Here is a 16,879-nt window from a genome sequence, read left to right as displayed (position 1 = left end):
TGTTGGAGGAGATTACAGGCAATTTTTGCCAATTTGGAGTCCACTTGATACCTTGGGAATCATGAATGCTCCAGTCACAGCTCACACAAAGCATGGCATAGAGGGTATTTTTGTTAACAGCCCCCATTGTATGGCAAATCCCCAGTGGCTTCATATAAGTGGCTGATAGACCCCTTAGTGCTATATTAATAGGGATTTAATATGAACCATTCCTGGGTCACAAATTATAATGGGTGGAGAGAGGAGAGATCACATGGAAAGGACATGGTGTCACAGCTCACAGTTACTACATCAGGAAGAATGTAAATAATCCAGATTGTTATTCTAAACAACTTTATAGCAGGTTTCATCCCTATTCATTTTATAATTACAGCAAGGGACAGGATATTTGAGAGCCCTTTACAAACAGCAAAGAGCTACAAGGGTTTTCCAGCCCTACAGAAGATCTAATTCCACTGTCTCAACTTTACAATCTCTATCACAGTAAGAGGGAAAGTCAGAACTACCTCTGGGGCTCTGCTAAATCTGAAATCTGTGGCACTTCTAGAGCATGAACTTTTTTTCTCTCCAACCTGTAACGACAATGCTGTGGCAGCAACCATCAGTCACTGAAGTAGCATTCTGGCCTCTCTGTTGCTTCCACTGATTTTGTTTGAGGAACGAGAGGCAACAGCTGGGGTGAAATAAATCTGAAATCTGCAGCATTGGCAAAGAAGAAACTGCCATACAAAACATCTTCATGCATTGTCTTGCAGAGTGCTGACACAGGCCAGGATGACAACTTCTTCACTAGCTTTGCATCTCAAGAGGAAAAAAGGAACAACCCACCAAGCAACTGCAGAAAGGCAAATTTTCTTTGCCCTTTTGGCAGGAATGAAGACAATAAAGACTGACTTTGACACAGTACTTCTCAATACTATCAGAATGTCTCCATTATCAAATCTGGGTAGTGCAAGATACCCAACTACCCATAGTTGTCTATACTTTAGCATACTGAAGAGTTGTTTATTATAGTCTAACACAGACTGTTATCAGTCTCGTTAATACTGTCTTTTTCTATGCTGAAAAAAAAAAGCAGGCCTATCTATTTTTTTCTTTTTCCCCATGTTAAAAAATATCAGTATTTTGCAAAAAGAAGGAAAAGGATAATAGAGAGTTCAACATAAGGACTGTGATGCAGTGTGGTATTTCAGGACTGGGGGTTAACACCACCAATGGGGTCAGCACTGCCTCCAGAAGGTGTGACTCACAACGCCATTCCCTCAGGAACCATATGCCATGCCAGTTGATTTTGGCAGTTCATTCCTCTGGGACTTTCAAGTGATGGGAAGAGTGTGTAAATTCCTGTTGAGTGAGTTAGTGGTGTAAATCTGTCTCTCTTTCTCTCATGTTAGGAAAAGTTACTATCTCCTAAAACATGGCTGCAAGATAGCTTTAGTTTCTCCACTTTGTTCTTATTTCAGTCAGGTCTGAATTTTGCTTGGGCAGTCAGTTTGAGTGTGGATATATGTTCGTTTTCTGAAGAAGGTTGGTCTCATTTCTTTAGTCTCATTTCTTTAAACAAACTATTATTCGGAATAATACCTACTAGTAATTATGTGTTAGCCTTTGCTATCAAATCTTGTACTAATGGTGAATTTCTGAAGCCTCAAAATTAAATAGGAACAAGAAATTTATCTGATTAAATTAAAACAGCTTGAATAAAGAATATTATTTAAGCAAAAGACAGCAAAGACCTTTTTTTGGCAGGGAAAAGAAGCATTTCTGAAAAGGTCTGGTTAACTGATGTCACAAGGTTATTAACAGATGATTAGTAAATGGGTTTAGGACAGTTTTATACTAACATAGCCCGGTAAAAAAGATATTTAAAAAAAAAAAAAAAGCACAGTAGGGTGAACTTTAATATTTCATTTAGCTTCATTGCTCAGTGCATAAAGAGACAAGACAGATGAAAGGTTGATGAAAGGATTTTTTCTCCATCAAAATGCAACTCATTTTGTCACTTTTATCTCCATTTTTACATTTCGTGTTCACAGAGAGAAAACCCAAGAACCAAAAGGTTACACTTGGTATTGCAGCCATATTTAATATCTTTTTAAGACCTCTAGAATGCCCTTACCATTTACCCTACTCCTTCAAAATTGCCTCGTCATCATTCTTTTGCTGCTTTATCTACAGCACAAATTTCCTTCTGCCTCCCTAGCATGTCCCTTCACAGGCTTTTGCATTATTTCCCTCTTCTTTGTTGACCCCCCATGTCTGAAACTCACGGCACTTTATAGGTTCAGTTACTGCAGGGCTAGACCAGGCCCCGGCAGACCTCTGTACCAGCTCTCTCTTTTACATTTTCTAGTTCATAAGTCTCCCTCAAATCACTCCTTAAAGTATTTCCCCCCTCCACCCCCAACAAAGCCTTTCAAATTTAACCTCTGTAAAGATTCCATTTTTTTCTCACCATCTTGGTGAGCTGTCAGTCAGGTTTTAATGTGCCTGAGCTGTTTTGCTTGTGTCTGACCTACATTGCAAGGTCCTTAGGGTAATCTGTGTGTCCTCTCACTTGTTTGTACAATGCTAAGAACACATTCACCAGTCAGTCAATAATACAGTACATAATAAAATACCGTCTATTTTATCACCATAGCTCTAAGCTTGAACTTCAGGAGAAAGGAGGACGTAAAAAGACAATTTTCTCTTTGGGAAATTGCTGAATTTACAGCCTGAGGGTGGAAGAAATCCTGTTTTCCCAGGACAAGTGCTTCTTTTTCCTTGTTGAATCTCAATTATATGCAGTATTTTTCTATGTAATGTATTTGGACTTAACCTCCAGACTCCTGTAGATGTTGAGGCAACTACCTTTCATATTCTTTCAAATTTATTTTGATTCACATTAAAAAATAATTTGGCCCATTAGTTTCAGAGCTGTACTGAAGCTTTGCAATTAACCCTGAAACTGGATGAATTAACTTTATGTTTTATTATAACCTTACGCTTGAACTCCATTTACTCAGCTTCATTATTTTCCCATCTCTGTTTCTTGAGAAGCCAGAAAACCTCCCATCAAGATTATTAAGGACAATTTATGTAAATGAAAAGACCTGTCCTCTACACAACTTCAAATCAAAATTACTTGGCATGTTTTTGGGCAGTTCACTCCTCCATTCTAACCTTGCACCAGAGATGTAAGATTTTGCCCAGTGTCAATATGCTAACAATATCCACTTGCAATGGATTTTCTTCAAATAAGTTTTGACTTTAAGAGCAGATGCTTCACCACAATGATTTGTATGAAATTATAGGAATCAGATTATTTCTTTTCTACACAGGCATAACCTAGACTTTTTACTCTGCAATCAAATTATTTACTCCAAAGTTAAATTATGCTCTACAGAACTGAAACTTGCCCTCATAGAATGAAAGCCTGCCAGGCTCCTGAAAGAGAAAATGATAGACCAGCACCTGGTGTAAATCAGGGAGAAGAGCAGATGACTGTTCAGTGCAAGAGTTATCAGCTCCAGAGTGAAGATGGAAAGGCACCCCAGCTGTGGAGCCCTCAGTACAGGGAAGACATGGACCTGTGGGAGCGAGTCCGGAGGAGAGCCTCAAAAATGACAGAACAACTCTCCTAAGAGGAAAGGCTGTGAGAGCTAGGGTTGCTCAGCCTGGAGAAGAGAAGGCTCCAGGGAGACCTGATAGCAGCCTTTCAGTACTTAAAGGGGGCTTATAAGAAAGATGGGGACAAACATTCAGTAGGGCCTGTTGCAATAGGACAAGGGGTAATGGTTTTAAACTAAAACTGGGTAGATTCAGACTAGCTATAAGGAAGAAATTTTTTTATAATGAGGGTGATGAAACACTGGAACAGGTTGCCCAGAGAGGTGGTAGATGCCTCATTCCTGGAAACATTGAAGGTCAGATTGGAAAGGGCTCTGAACAACCTGATCTAGTTGAAGATGTCCCTGCTCATTTCAGGGGGTTGGACTAGATGATCTTTAAATGTCCTTTACAACCCAAACTATTCTATGATTCTACACCTTTCATACTTGTACTTGATCCACTCAAGACTTAGTTTCTCTAAGATCAGGAATAGGCTACATAAGGAAATCCAAGTCAATGAAAAGGAGTTTCGTATTTTACGATCTTACTTCTGGCTTCTGAATTACAGTCTGCTCAGTAAACATGAATAGACCCAGACTGATCCAACATCTGTTAGTCTGGGCTGGTAGAATCATTCCAGTCATGTAATTCTCCTTAATTCTTCCTCTTTAATTTTCCAATATTTCTTGCAATGTTTGATTCTCCCTTTTTTACTTCCCTATTAATTTTTTCTAAGAACGCTAATTTATTAGCAGAAATAAGTAAATCCATCATGTAGTGCTGTAAAAAGACTTTGAGTTAATTTTATTAGGCAAACATCCTGTCTTGTGTACTTCCCATGAATATCTAACACTGTTGCATACCCAGCATATGGTGCTTTCTGATTTGTTGAACCTTCTTCCTATACAGGTCTGAGATCTTAAGCTCCTGATTTCCCACCAAAGGTTCTCTGACATGCAAGGGCGGTGAAAAGGGAAAAAAATGTAGTTAAGAGTTAGAGTGCTGCAAAGGCAAAGGATTAAGATGAAGAGGGGTTTAGGGACATGGAACTGGGCACTAGTGTAATTTAGGTTTCAACAATCCAAAAATCACAGTCCCAACCTCACCTGAGATTAGACCTAGAGTCTTACCAAGAGATGGCCATCAGAACCAAATTACAGAGGCTGCCCCCACCTTGAACATCCCATAGTTTACTTGTTAGGGCAGTTTTCTGAAAGCAGAAGATGAAGAATACCTCTTTCTTTGAACCTGAAAGCTTGCATTTTGGACCCGTAACACTATGCGACACATACTTGTAACAGGAGGGCAAACTCTGCATATATGTGATTATGTTCAAAAAGATAACCTAGTGAGAAATTGAATATTTAGGATTTCTTATATGAAATACTTAGGATTACACAATGCCAGAGTACAATGCATGGTAACAATTTCCTTCTTTAAATAATGGTTGCACAAAATTTTAATATGTTTCATTAAACTTTGTAAAGGCATCTCCTGCCCTCTGGAACCAAACTGAACTGACTGTTCCAAAGTCTAAATATCTGCATGTGTGTCTCTTGATCAGAGACTATTTATACACTTAGAAGGCTTGTTTTACTTTATCCTGATGCAGAAACAATATCCTGCTTTTGCTATTGTTATATACCAATTCTTTAGGAAATACTACCAACACAGAAAACATGTACAAATTCATTCATCATGAATTAATGTGCACCTCCCTTGTCTAAAAGGTGTACCTATGTCACCACTGGTTTCTGCACATTAGACTGTTACAGACTACTTTAGTTACTGGAGATTCTGCCCCACTATCAGTTACAAAAAATTTCTGCTCATCTGTCATGAGGAGCCTGCTCTTCTATATGAAAAAAATCTGCGATTGGGAGATGTTAAAAATAAAAGTTTATCTAATAATAAATTGTTACTGAAATAGAAAACCTTAATGGTGACATCATTCCTTTTGTTATTTGCAAACAGGTGCGAGGTAAATGAGTTTGAAACTTTGAAGAACAGAGAACCTAAGTCAGAAGTTGTAGCTTCTAATCTTTACAATGATAACAAGACTTACTGTATGACATTGAGAGAGGCACTTAGCTTCTCCATTTCCAAACCTGCAAATTAGATTCGTACTTGTCTACCTCATTCATTTGTCAGATGGCAAAGTCAATTATGCATGTGAACTGTTTAGCAATTTTTAGAGGAAAAGTTTCTTACACAAGTGTATAGCATAATCTGAGATGGAGTGATAGACTTGCAGACAATCTTTCTACCAGAGATTAGTAGTTAATTTGATTGTAGTAATTTGTATAAAATAGCAAGACTACACTTGCTTCACTGTTTATGAATTTCTATCTGCGATGGATGAAGTCCAGGTGTTGATTCACACATATGTGTCAGTGACTTCAGATGACAGTGCCATGTAGGATTTTGTTTGTTCCTTATGGATGTTAATTGGCTTTATTCCTTCCTTTCAGTCTTATCTCAGATGCTACAGTTAAGAAATAACTCTTTTTCTGCCCTCTGTGTGTCCCATCAAAATATTTCTTGCCCCATCCCACTTGTACAACTCAGAACTAGTAAAAAGTTTTTTGATAAGAAACCTAAAGGCCATACATTTCTAATGTCCTGTTGACAGCCAGTTCATTCCCTTTGTTGTGACAAGCATTCCTATTCAAAGACCTTAACATGGGTAGCAGAGATAGGTGGTACATAATACTCAGTTCAGTTAAAATAAAAATGAGACCTATGGATCAGAGGAAACAAGAAGATGGGGTAGGGCTATTTCTGCTCCTCTGCATACAAAATTTAGAGGTCTGATTAGATTCACAAGTGCTTTTAATGATCAGATAGCAGCTAAAATAACATTCCCTTGCCATTTCTACCTTTCCCTGTATCTTTTTTGAACGGTGACTAATATTTTTTTTCTTGAAGATACTGTTATTCCACTTCATTCTGTTTAAGTTTCCTCTTCAATTCCACCTGCAAGTGGGAGATTAGGAAAGATAACAAGAAATGCTTTTCACATTTGTAGAGCAATATGAATGCTTGGAACCTTTGGCTTCCTGTCACTGTGTAATGAGGCTTGCTTGGTCTTGAAATTACATCTCTTATGGTATGACATGACCTCAGACTAGTATTTGGTTGCAAGGTATTCATTTGTTATTCATTAAAGCTAGACTGAATATTTTCAAAGAAGAATGAGGAATATTGAAGACCTATTTTCAAGTCTCTAACCCCTTTGATTGCTTTCTGTATACAGAAATGACAAAAAAGATATATATTTCCATATATTTCCTTGAAACCCAAGAAAGTCTTCTGGAAGACCATTTATCTGTATCATGCAGGTAGCTAATTAACCTCGTCTGAAAGACCTATTATTTTACTAGGCAACATTGTACTCTATTCACCCTTTTTATCATCTATTAAGGAAAAGTGCTGTCAGAATTGTTCATCTCATACCCATTCTATTCATAAGTGATAGAAGCTTGAACTCTGTAAATCAGTTCAGCTCATAAAAATGAGAGGCTGATAATATGCAGACATGCAGCAAAACAACTGTATAAGTTTTTTGTCATATCCCTTGTTGTCAAAGTTGTTCAGTGAAATACATTCATGGCAATGACATACATCTGCTTCATTTAAGCCTAAATGCACCCTTTCAGCTTCTATAGTTCAGTCATGGGATTGCGTTCTTTCCTTTTTTTCTATGTATTCTCTCACTACATCAGTAACATCAGAAGACTCATGGATTTTTGTATAGTACATTAGGTATAAAACCCCCAAATCTTCACAGCTGCTTCCTCTGCACAGTTCCATGTCTGGCATCAAATGACATGGTATCTGAAAGTTTTGAATGACTATGCTGGTTGAGTTATATTGTGGATGCTGCTGTACATCTTCATTTTATGAAGAAGCTTGCTTGTAAAACACATCTCACTCTTTGTAGTTGGTCTGGTTTTCCTTTGTAGTGTTGAAGATATGGAGAGTTATCCAGATGGTCTATATTTTAAAAGAGTAGGTCAGTGGTTTTGTTTGCATAATGTTGTTGGGAAGACTTTCTGAAGATTCCATAGGTTGTTTTGAGCTTGAACATCAAAATTGTGTCAGCTGTAATACAGCCATTAATGGATGCCTTTGCCTTACCAGTTGGCACAGAGCAAAGAGCGAGTAACTGCGGTTTAATTTGCTGCACTTACAGCTCCAGGACCACAAGCCCACCTCATGTCTTAACCAGCTGTGCAACATATATATTGCCACTTGCCAACCATAGGCACTCTGCATCTGCAGAGAAGTTCTGGAGGACCTTGCATCCTCCTTTCAAGTGGACATCTCTAGCTGGAGCCCTGTAAGGCGGCCTTAGTCTTGGTTTCACCAGGAGGGAAATCAGTTTGATGTCACCAGAGATGTGCTCAAGTGAATACTGCACAATAGTCACAATATTGCACATACAATTGCAAGGCAAATCTACAACTAGAAGAACCCCTCTAGCACCCTAATGTAAATGTACCAACTCTGCATCTTGGCTGCTAAATTTCTGTGTAATAAAGGTATTTTAAAATACAAGAAACAAAACTCCCAGAAAATTGTGGGGTTTCATCACAGAAAACCCTCCAGAATGCTGCCAGACATCATAAATAAATCCAGCTCCGTACACAGATCATAACTATTCCAGAGGAAAGATACCGTTTCTAGACAAACAGCAAAGATAGGATAAAAATATATTTGGCATTGTCTATATGAAAGTTAGATCATCAATTAAAGTAGTAGATGGAGCAATCCAGTACTATACCAACCTAAGTAGTGATAAACCTTTGCAATACTAAGCGAGCACTGATTGTTCTGTAGCCCATAAGGTGTAAGCATTCACTGACCTCATCACAGATTACTTTACTGCTGCAGTAGAAGAAACACCACCATTTTCCCCTCCTTTTAGACTTCCTTCTAGTTAACTTTGTAGATTTTTCTAGTTAAGTTTGTAGATTTTTCAGCATTGCCTATGTTTGGGACCAGGTGGACTAAAGGCAGATATAAATCATATCTCAATATTAAAAAAATAAAAATATTCATCAAATGAAATTCCTTCTCCGCTGTTCCCTTTCCACTGGAAAACTCACCTCATACTATATTAAAATTGAAATAAAAAGTGAAAAGCTGGAGATTGATTACCTCTTATTTTTTGTCATGTTATAGCCCATTCGGTTAACTCTGAGGGAAAAAAAAAAAAAAAAAAAAGATTAGTTTCAATTGTACTGACAGGCAACAGCTACATTTTCTAATACTTTAACATCTGCTGGTTCATTCCTTCATTAAGTATAGCATTAAGGCATATTACCTGAACTGTTACAGTGACATAATTCTATAGATGAATGTCACAGTATAGGAGAAAGGAAAAGATCTCAGTAAAAACTTTTATAGTGTCAGAAAGAGGGAGGTCGCTGAGGTCTTCATCATATTACAAGATAAAAATCTGTACATGCATGACAAACCACAGATCAAGGCAGGTACTATAATTAGACATTTTGAAACTTTCTAATTACAAGTTCTAGCGAAGTGACAAAAGTCAAGCATTACACTCCAGCATATTAATCAGTCCATTTTTCCCAAAACATATTCTGATAGACAGTCACCCAATTACCATATTTTAAGGTAATAATAAAATTTAATACAGATTGGTAAACAGTTTTATTTGCATTTTTCATTATGAATTTCATTCTGCAAATTAAATGATATATTCATATATTAGTATACCATATTTAAATTCATCATAATAATTTGTTTATTAATATTTTGCTGTTTAAATATATAAATAAATCAAGAGGAAATAAACATATCCAGTTATTTAATCAGACTAAGTACTGAACTTCCAGAAAAGTCTGTTGGAAGTTTGGACTTATATCAATGGTATAATGAGGGGCTAAAAAAAAGGCAATGGTTAAGAAAATTATTATTCCTTAATTGATTATATTCAGTTTGGGTGTCAGTAAAATTATGAAGCTTTAAAACAAAATAAAACTTTTTTTTTCAGATGTAGTTGCAAAGTAAGGCAAAGGAAGAGAGAACTCAAAAACAGTATTTCTAGCTAAAAGGAAAACCAACCTGATCTGTACCAGTGAAACATCCCATGGCACATTTCTCTTGTCTATGGGGAGAAAAAGCAAGAAAATTGATTATTTAGATTTAAAAAAATGTTGAAGGAGAAGGAGATGAAGTTATTTGTCCTTTGTGCAATAGCCCATTGCTTAATACACACATCAACTGTAGGAGTAATTGGTTTCAGGAGACGTCAATGTACATTTTTCATTTCCCCCCAAAAATAGTAGTCTGGTAGTTCAAAAGTGGGATTTCCCTGAAACTGAAAGGAAGATGGAACTAGGCCATAACCACAGCAATTTGCAGCACAAACAGGTGTCTATCTATGGGGGGTATGGTCACAGTAGAGCTGATACAGTCACCTCTAAAACTATCTGACATAGATCCTGCCAAAAAGCAGCATGTGAGAGATGAGTATATGGAAAGAAAATTGTGCTGGACTCTGGTTGCCCTTGGCTGCCATCACAGTTCATCATACTTTTCAGGCAGCTGTGAGAGAAGGTATCCTTGATATGGCTCTGATTTATGCCAGTGGACAAAAAAGCTGCCTGCAGAGGAATGCAGAATTACCTGTTTTCTAGCCTCAGCCCTTCTAGCTAGCTAGCAGAACCGGCCAAATATATGGGCAAGGGTTGAGTGCAGAAGGCTCCCTGCCACATGACCTAAAGAAGAAAAGAAACTACAGCTAGCAAATCTGCACCAAGGAAATATTGGCCCTTGAAACCAAGAGAAATTTCTTTAGGAGATAGTTATGTGTTAGAAGTTCCTGTAGGCAGCATAGAGAAATTATCCTCTGTACAGTTATCAGTTGTCAGGGGCTAATTGCAGAGCTTTATTATTAGTCTTAGTTATTCGGAATTTTCTTTCCAAAGGTATCAGTTTGGATAAACACATCAATGTTTGAAAATGGTTTTCTGCTTGAGAGGAAATTCTTTTAGAGATAAATGGAGGGGTGACAGTGGTGTCTTATACCTTCATAAGTTTCTATTTAGTGCACACATTACAGTGAGGGAGCACAGTATTCCAGCTCTGGGCTCCCAGATGTTGAACCAGGAATAGGAGGCAGATACAAGTTTTTGAACCTGAAGCATCTCCAAACAAATTCAATACTATTTGAGTAATTTTCCTTCAAAAAAAATATTAACCATTAATATCACATCAGTAAACACAACTGTTTCACAGATAACTGAAGGGGCAGAATAGCATTAAGTGCAATGGTGTTTAATGACAGATCTGTTATTATTAGGGGACCTATAACAATCAATTGTTATTAATATTTCACCATCTCTATTTAGCAATGAAAGAGTAGAAAATGGATTAAAGCTCTGTCCAAAATAAAGTTAAGCTGATTTTAAAACCAGTGAGAAAACAAAAAATAAGAAAATCCAGGTATTAATTCCCACAGAAGAACTGCCAAAGGCATATTTCAAATTCTCAAACACAGGTGCAAAATACACTGCCTGTTTTCAGTTTTGGTAATATGAAAATCCCACAGAAATAGATTGATTATTTCAATATGAAACAATATCTTCAGGCTTCCTTCTTATCTACTCTTCTGCAGCAGCTACCACAACGTATGATGTGAAGAGAAACGCTGTGATTTTCTAACTTCATCAATTTTAATGTTTTCTCTTATTATTATGTCTATTAGACCTTTCTGTCAATGCTTAAAGTCAGCTTTCACACTTTTGTGCACAAAGCTCTGAGTGAAAGCATTGCGCTGTTCAAAACCTTTTACATCTACTGCCATCGGCTTCAACACTGAGCTTCAATATTCCAAGGAGATGTTCTGGTAGGCAACTGTATCTCTAATACCACATCACAGTTTGTTATAGTTCTTGATATTTTTTGCTCCAGAGAGGGTGCAGACTGGATTAATGGAGACACTGAAAGTGAAGGTTGGAAGACACAGCCAGGGGTATGGAAGAAGGACCACATATATTGTTCATATTAAGCCAGCAGCAGTTTTTTACCCAAGAACTTCTGCCAAGTTGAAATGCATGTAACAGTCAGGAAAAAAAAACCAAAACCCACATCTGAAATTTTAAATATTTTTGCTATTGTTACCTGCAAACTGCTGTAAGACTATGATGGTCTCTTTTCAGGTTTAGCACTAAGAAAATGTATCAGTTGTGAGCACTGAGAAAACAACAAAAAAATTAGCATAAATCATGGAACTTAGCTGCAGAAGAATGCCAGTTAAGTCAAGGAAGAAAAGTAACTCATGTCTGTTCCCCATGAAAACTTTTAATGCAGCAGTGGTATTAAGGAGGGTTTATCCTGTGAAACTAGTTTCTGCTTCACAGTCTTAGGGAGACCCACTGCGACAATGTGGCTTTTGAGCATCATGGATTATCTCTCTCTGGGTGCTTGCAGCTGAAGGCATCCTGAGCATCGCAGCAGTGCAGGGGAGGCAGTCTCCCAGGCTGCATGGATTTAGCGACTGTTAAATACACATTACTATACTCCAAGACCTCGCCCAGGCATTAGCCATAGACATCATGCAACCATATCATGTCAAATGCAGCTCCTTACACTTCTTAGCATTTTGCATTGGTTACCAGCAACTACTCCTGTTAAATGTGATTACACAATTTTCTTTCATCCACTGTGTCTAGACTGTGTGACACAGAACTAGAAGTTCTCTTCTTGGATTATCCTTTTCTTTCTGATTTGTATTTCAAAATGTTTATTGCCGAGACTTAAGGCAGCAACGAATGATGCATGCTACTTACTGCATAAAACAGCCAAAACCTGGCTCCGTGTACAAGCAGACGTGAGAAGCAGTCACTTCTGAACAAGTATGCAAAGAGCTTTAGTAAGGAGCTTACCTCTCTGTTTGCCAATTGTTTAAGAGTCTGGCAGCCCTGTATAGTTGGTGCCCACTGCTGCTACTCCTAGCAATGTCTGAGCTTTTCCGGCTCTATAGTAGGTTTTCAGACTCCCTTTATCAAATTCCAAAAGGAGTGAAGGACATTATGAAAAATAAGATTCTATACCACCCTAGGCCTAGATCAACATGACAGAGAGCACAGGTTGCCAATTTTCAAAGAAGCTGGGTCATTCCTTGGAGATGACCACATTGAACTCACTACTTCATGGAGCATACATTGAAGATGAACCTATTGGAGACTCCACTGTATATAACTATGTCACAAGAACATAATACTTAATTTTTTCCTGAATTTCAAATGCAAAAGCACTGTTTGCTCCTTAGGAGACCACATTTCCAAGAAACACAATTCATCATGTATCTCATCTGCACCATCAAAAATGTATTTCAGACAAACATAAACTATATTACTGTAAATGTTGTCCTGTTACAAAGCTGTTACCAGCTGCATCATATGTTGAAAATGAAAAAGCTATAAATAAAAACAAAGGAAAAGTATACACATTGACTTCCACCTGAAAAAGCAACAGCTAGTATTTATAGTGGTCTCAGGCTAAACAAAAAAGCCATAGGGAAAGGCAGCAATCACACTCAGCCACATACTTGATAGTCTGAAGACCCAAAGTACACTTGTTGGAACAATTTCAAATCTTGTGTTGCATCATTAGTGAAAAACAATAACTAGTTTCCCATATGGCTGGTTTTCTTGAGACATGAACAAACAAGCCATTCCCATTATATACAATGTTAGGTAATGGGGCACCTATTTTTGAATATTGGTGCTAAAAATGCATTCAGATAGTTCTGTGGCAAAATTTCTCTATCTAGTGCCTATAAACGTGTAATGACATTGACTATATTTTCTCTGGATCTGCAGTAAAAATGGCTGAGAATATAAAACTTTTGGTGTGTGCCATAATAACATTATTTATTATTTTGCTTACTTTGATCCTAACTGGATGTCTTATATTCAAAACAGCTGAACACCCAATAGTCTTCCCAGTTGGCTCAACCCTGGGGTACACTATGAAGATGTATTATCAGTGCTGTCTGTAGGAAGCAGAGTGTCTTCTAGCAATGGTACATGATAATGCCAACAACTGACGCTTAGGGATGTGGTTTAGTGGTGGACTTGGCAGTGTTACGTTTACAGTTGGACTCGATCTTAAGGGTCTTTTCCAATCTTAATGATTATATGAATGTATGATTCTATGATTCTGCTATTCTATTAATTGTGGTTATCTACAGATATAACTAAACAAACAGAACAACTACAAAAGTTAAGAAAAACAAGATCTTATTCACTGTCCCTGTCCGTTTCCTTTCTTTTTTTCTCCCACTTCCTTATCACTTTTTTCCTGACTTTCCTTGTCTTTTCCCTTTTATTCTTTTATGTCCTTTTCTTTCACCTTGCAGTTTTTCATTTCTTAGGTAAAGTAATTCCTTCATTGGGTAATGGAAGTTGTATGTCTTTTGTCAGAATCATTATATATAATTAATATAATTAAATGTAATGGCATGTCATATATATTGTTGAACTAAATAACCATTAATAGCTGGAAGAAAGTTTTGAAAACCATCTCATATGAAAAGTTTCTAGAATTATTTCTTTTAAGGGATTTTCATGAACCATCAGTTACTTTTAGTGCAAGGTTACAGAGTTAATGGCACAATTAAGTCATTTGAAGCCATGGAGTAGAATATGAAATGTCTCTCTCAATTTTTATTACAGAGAACATAGATAACAGGCTATACTGGCAGTCCTGCTGAATTCACTTTGTTCTTTCATTCAGCATTAGTAGCAAAAGTATCTCTCTGCTTTCTTCATCCTATGTATGTACCTTTGCCCCAGAATGACTTGCAGTTGCTTTTTCAAAGATGGCTTCTCAGTTTTTTGAAAGTTCATTTCACTAGTGCAGACATGAGCGAAAACTGAGCGTTTTATAATTTGACTTTTCAGCTGACATTGTGCTCCTACAAGTAGACATGAAAGAATACGCAGTGTCAGATTCAGAGATGCAAATACTGTGCTGTAGCATGGATTTCTTTGTACTCCGAGTTGCCTGTATTGCACTGTAATATAATGCTATTCTATTGCATGGACTCCCTTAACCCTGTCTTTCCCCAGTACGTGTCTGACTCTGTGGTGTTGTAATCTACATATTAAAACATCATAAGGAGGTAAAAGTCAAACTAAATAGGGGATGTATACACTTTATACCTGAGAAGAAGTCAATTGAAGGGGAGGAGTTAAAAGCCATCAAGTCACGGATCAAGAAAACATTGGCAATAGAGGAAACAGGATAAATACAGACTGTTTTGACTGAGAAGACTGATCGGCAATGCCAAACGTAGAAAGGGAAGGAAAACAGACTTCAAAACTCTAAGGAAGCTACCTGAAGAACTGGTGGGAACCATGTGGAAATACTGTGAGTCAGTTGTCGAAACAGCAGTTTATAGAGAGATAAAATATGAAGAAAATCAGAAGTACCCCTACAGAGGTTAAAACATGGATGCCAGAAACTTCCCATCTCTGCTGCTGTGGAATAAAAAGTGGGTAAATACCCCTTCTGTGCACGCCAAGCTCACATTTTATCTAGGATAACTTGCAAGCTTGGTATGCCTAGACATGCTCTAAGTAACTTTTGACATATACCCAAAGATCATAGTCTGCCAAAACACCCTACAGTGGCAGCTACTGCTGTTTATAGCCACCTCATTCTTGCAGCACCTACATGCAAGTCTGAGAGAGGCTGGTGGCAGGCTGTCCAAGACAGAAGGCAGTTAACCTGATTTTCATATCAATTTAGATGGTCAGAAAGAAGCAAAGCCAACATATTAAAAATTGCCCCCTTGATATTTCTGTTTGCATCATTTTATAATCAACTAAAGCAATGGGAAATATATCCCTTTCTATTCAGCAGCATGGTTGTATGAATTGTGGGTGTGGTAGAGGTGAGCTAATCAAGTTATTATTCATGATTGACTTCAGGGAATTCTCTCAGACTGTTAGCAACCTGTCCTTCCTTAGAAATAGGAAGGACAAGTGCCTTGGTTGACCATTGTCCATGTTTCTTTTAATTGTGTGCTATGGGCATTATTTCTTTAACTTACTTTGATATCTGTTGGCTGGGATTTCAAGGAGAACAACAATGTCCAACATACCCTTAAGGTATAAATGAAACTTATTAGAACCAAATGGGTCACTACAAGTTTCTTCAGCTTGAGTCAAATTTCCTGCTGGTGCAAATGGGCATCTGTTCCATTCACAGGTTAGACTAAAGGACCTTTCTGGAAGAGAACCTTTAGTTTTCTCTAATTTTGTACTCCATGAAAAATATTGTTGATTCACCTAAAAAACCCCACCTCTTCTTCAAATGGAAATGTGTCTAGTTACATTTGCAACTTGATTTCATGGCTTTAGGTGTCAGATGAATGAGTAAATTACTATCTCTAGCTTAAACAATAACATCTAGATACATCTACATCTTAGGGAGCTAACTAATACTACTGACTGAAAGTAAGTCAATGGGATTTCAGAAGTCAGACAGAGATTTGGTGGATCAGTCTGAAGAGCTGAGCTGCCTAAATCGCACTGCAGTTATAGTTTAGCTGATTAAATGCTGATTTGGCTCTAGGATCTGACTCCTAATGTCATGGTGGCAAGCCAATTTCCTGCCTGCTCTACATCACCATAGCTCCATTAAAATCAATGTATGAAATTAATACACTTTAACTTAGTACTGACCTAGGCCAACATTTTTATAAGAACTGTGTTGAATGAAGGACATCCTAATTAATTATACACGGATATGAGCTGGTTTTACATTTTTAATGAATGTAACCCTGGTTCCATTCCACATTTCAAAATGAATTACCTCTTTTTCTTCGTTAGTTGAGTCCATTTTTCACAAATAGCTGATACAACTTCTTTTTACCATTAGGGAGTAATCCACCAGCACCTATGGCAAACTAAACAGTGGGCTAAATATAAATACAAATCTTTGCTGTACTGGAGTTTTCACACTGTGTATCATGTAAAAATATTTAGAACCACAGACACAGTTGTGTCTTGCCCTTGATCTGTGGGCAGTTTCCCATCAAATTCCCTGTGAACCTCACATGTAAATCAATCAATTTCTGCTATCACTACTACGATCATTTAACAGTATAACATGGCTGTGCAAACCAGGTTTTTGAGTTCCCAAGCTTTGAGTCAAAATACCACAAAAATTTAGTCATGATTACTTTGTTTTTATAGTAAAAATCACTTTTTTACTTCAGCTGTACCTATACTCTACTAAA

Source organism: Falco rusticolus, chromosome 1, assembly GCF_015220075.1.
Source record: "Falco rusticolus isolate bFalRus1 chromosome 1, bFalRus1.pri, whole genome shotgun sequence".
NCBI lineage: Eukaryota > Metazoa > Chordata > Aves > Falconiformes > Falconidae > Falco > Falco rusticolus.
Note: the sequence above shows the minus strand (reverse complement) of the source record.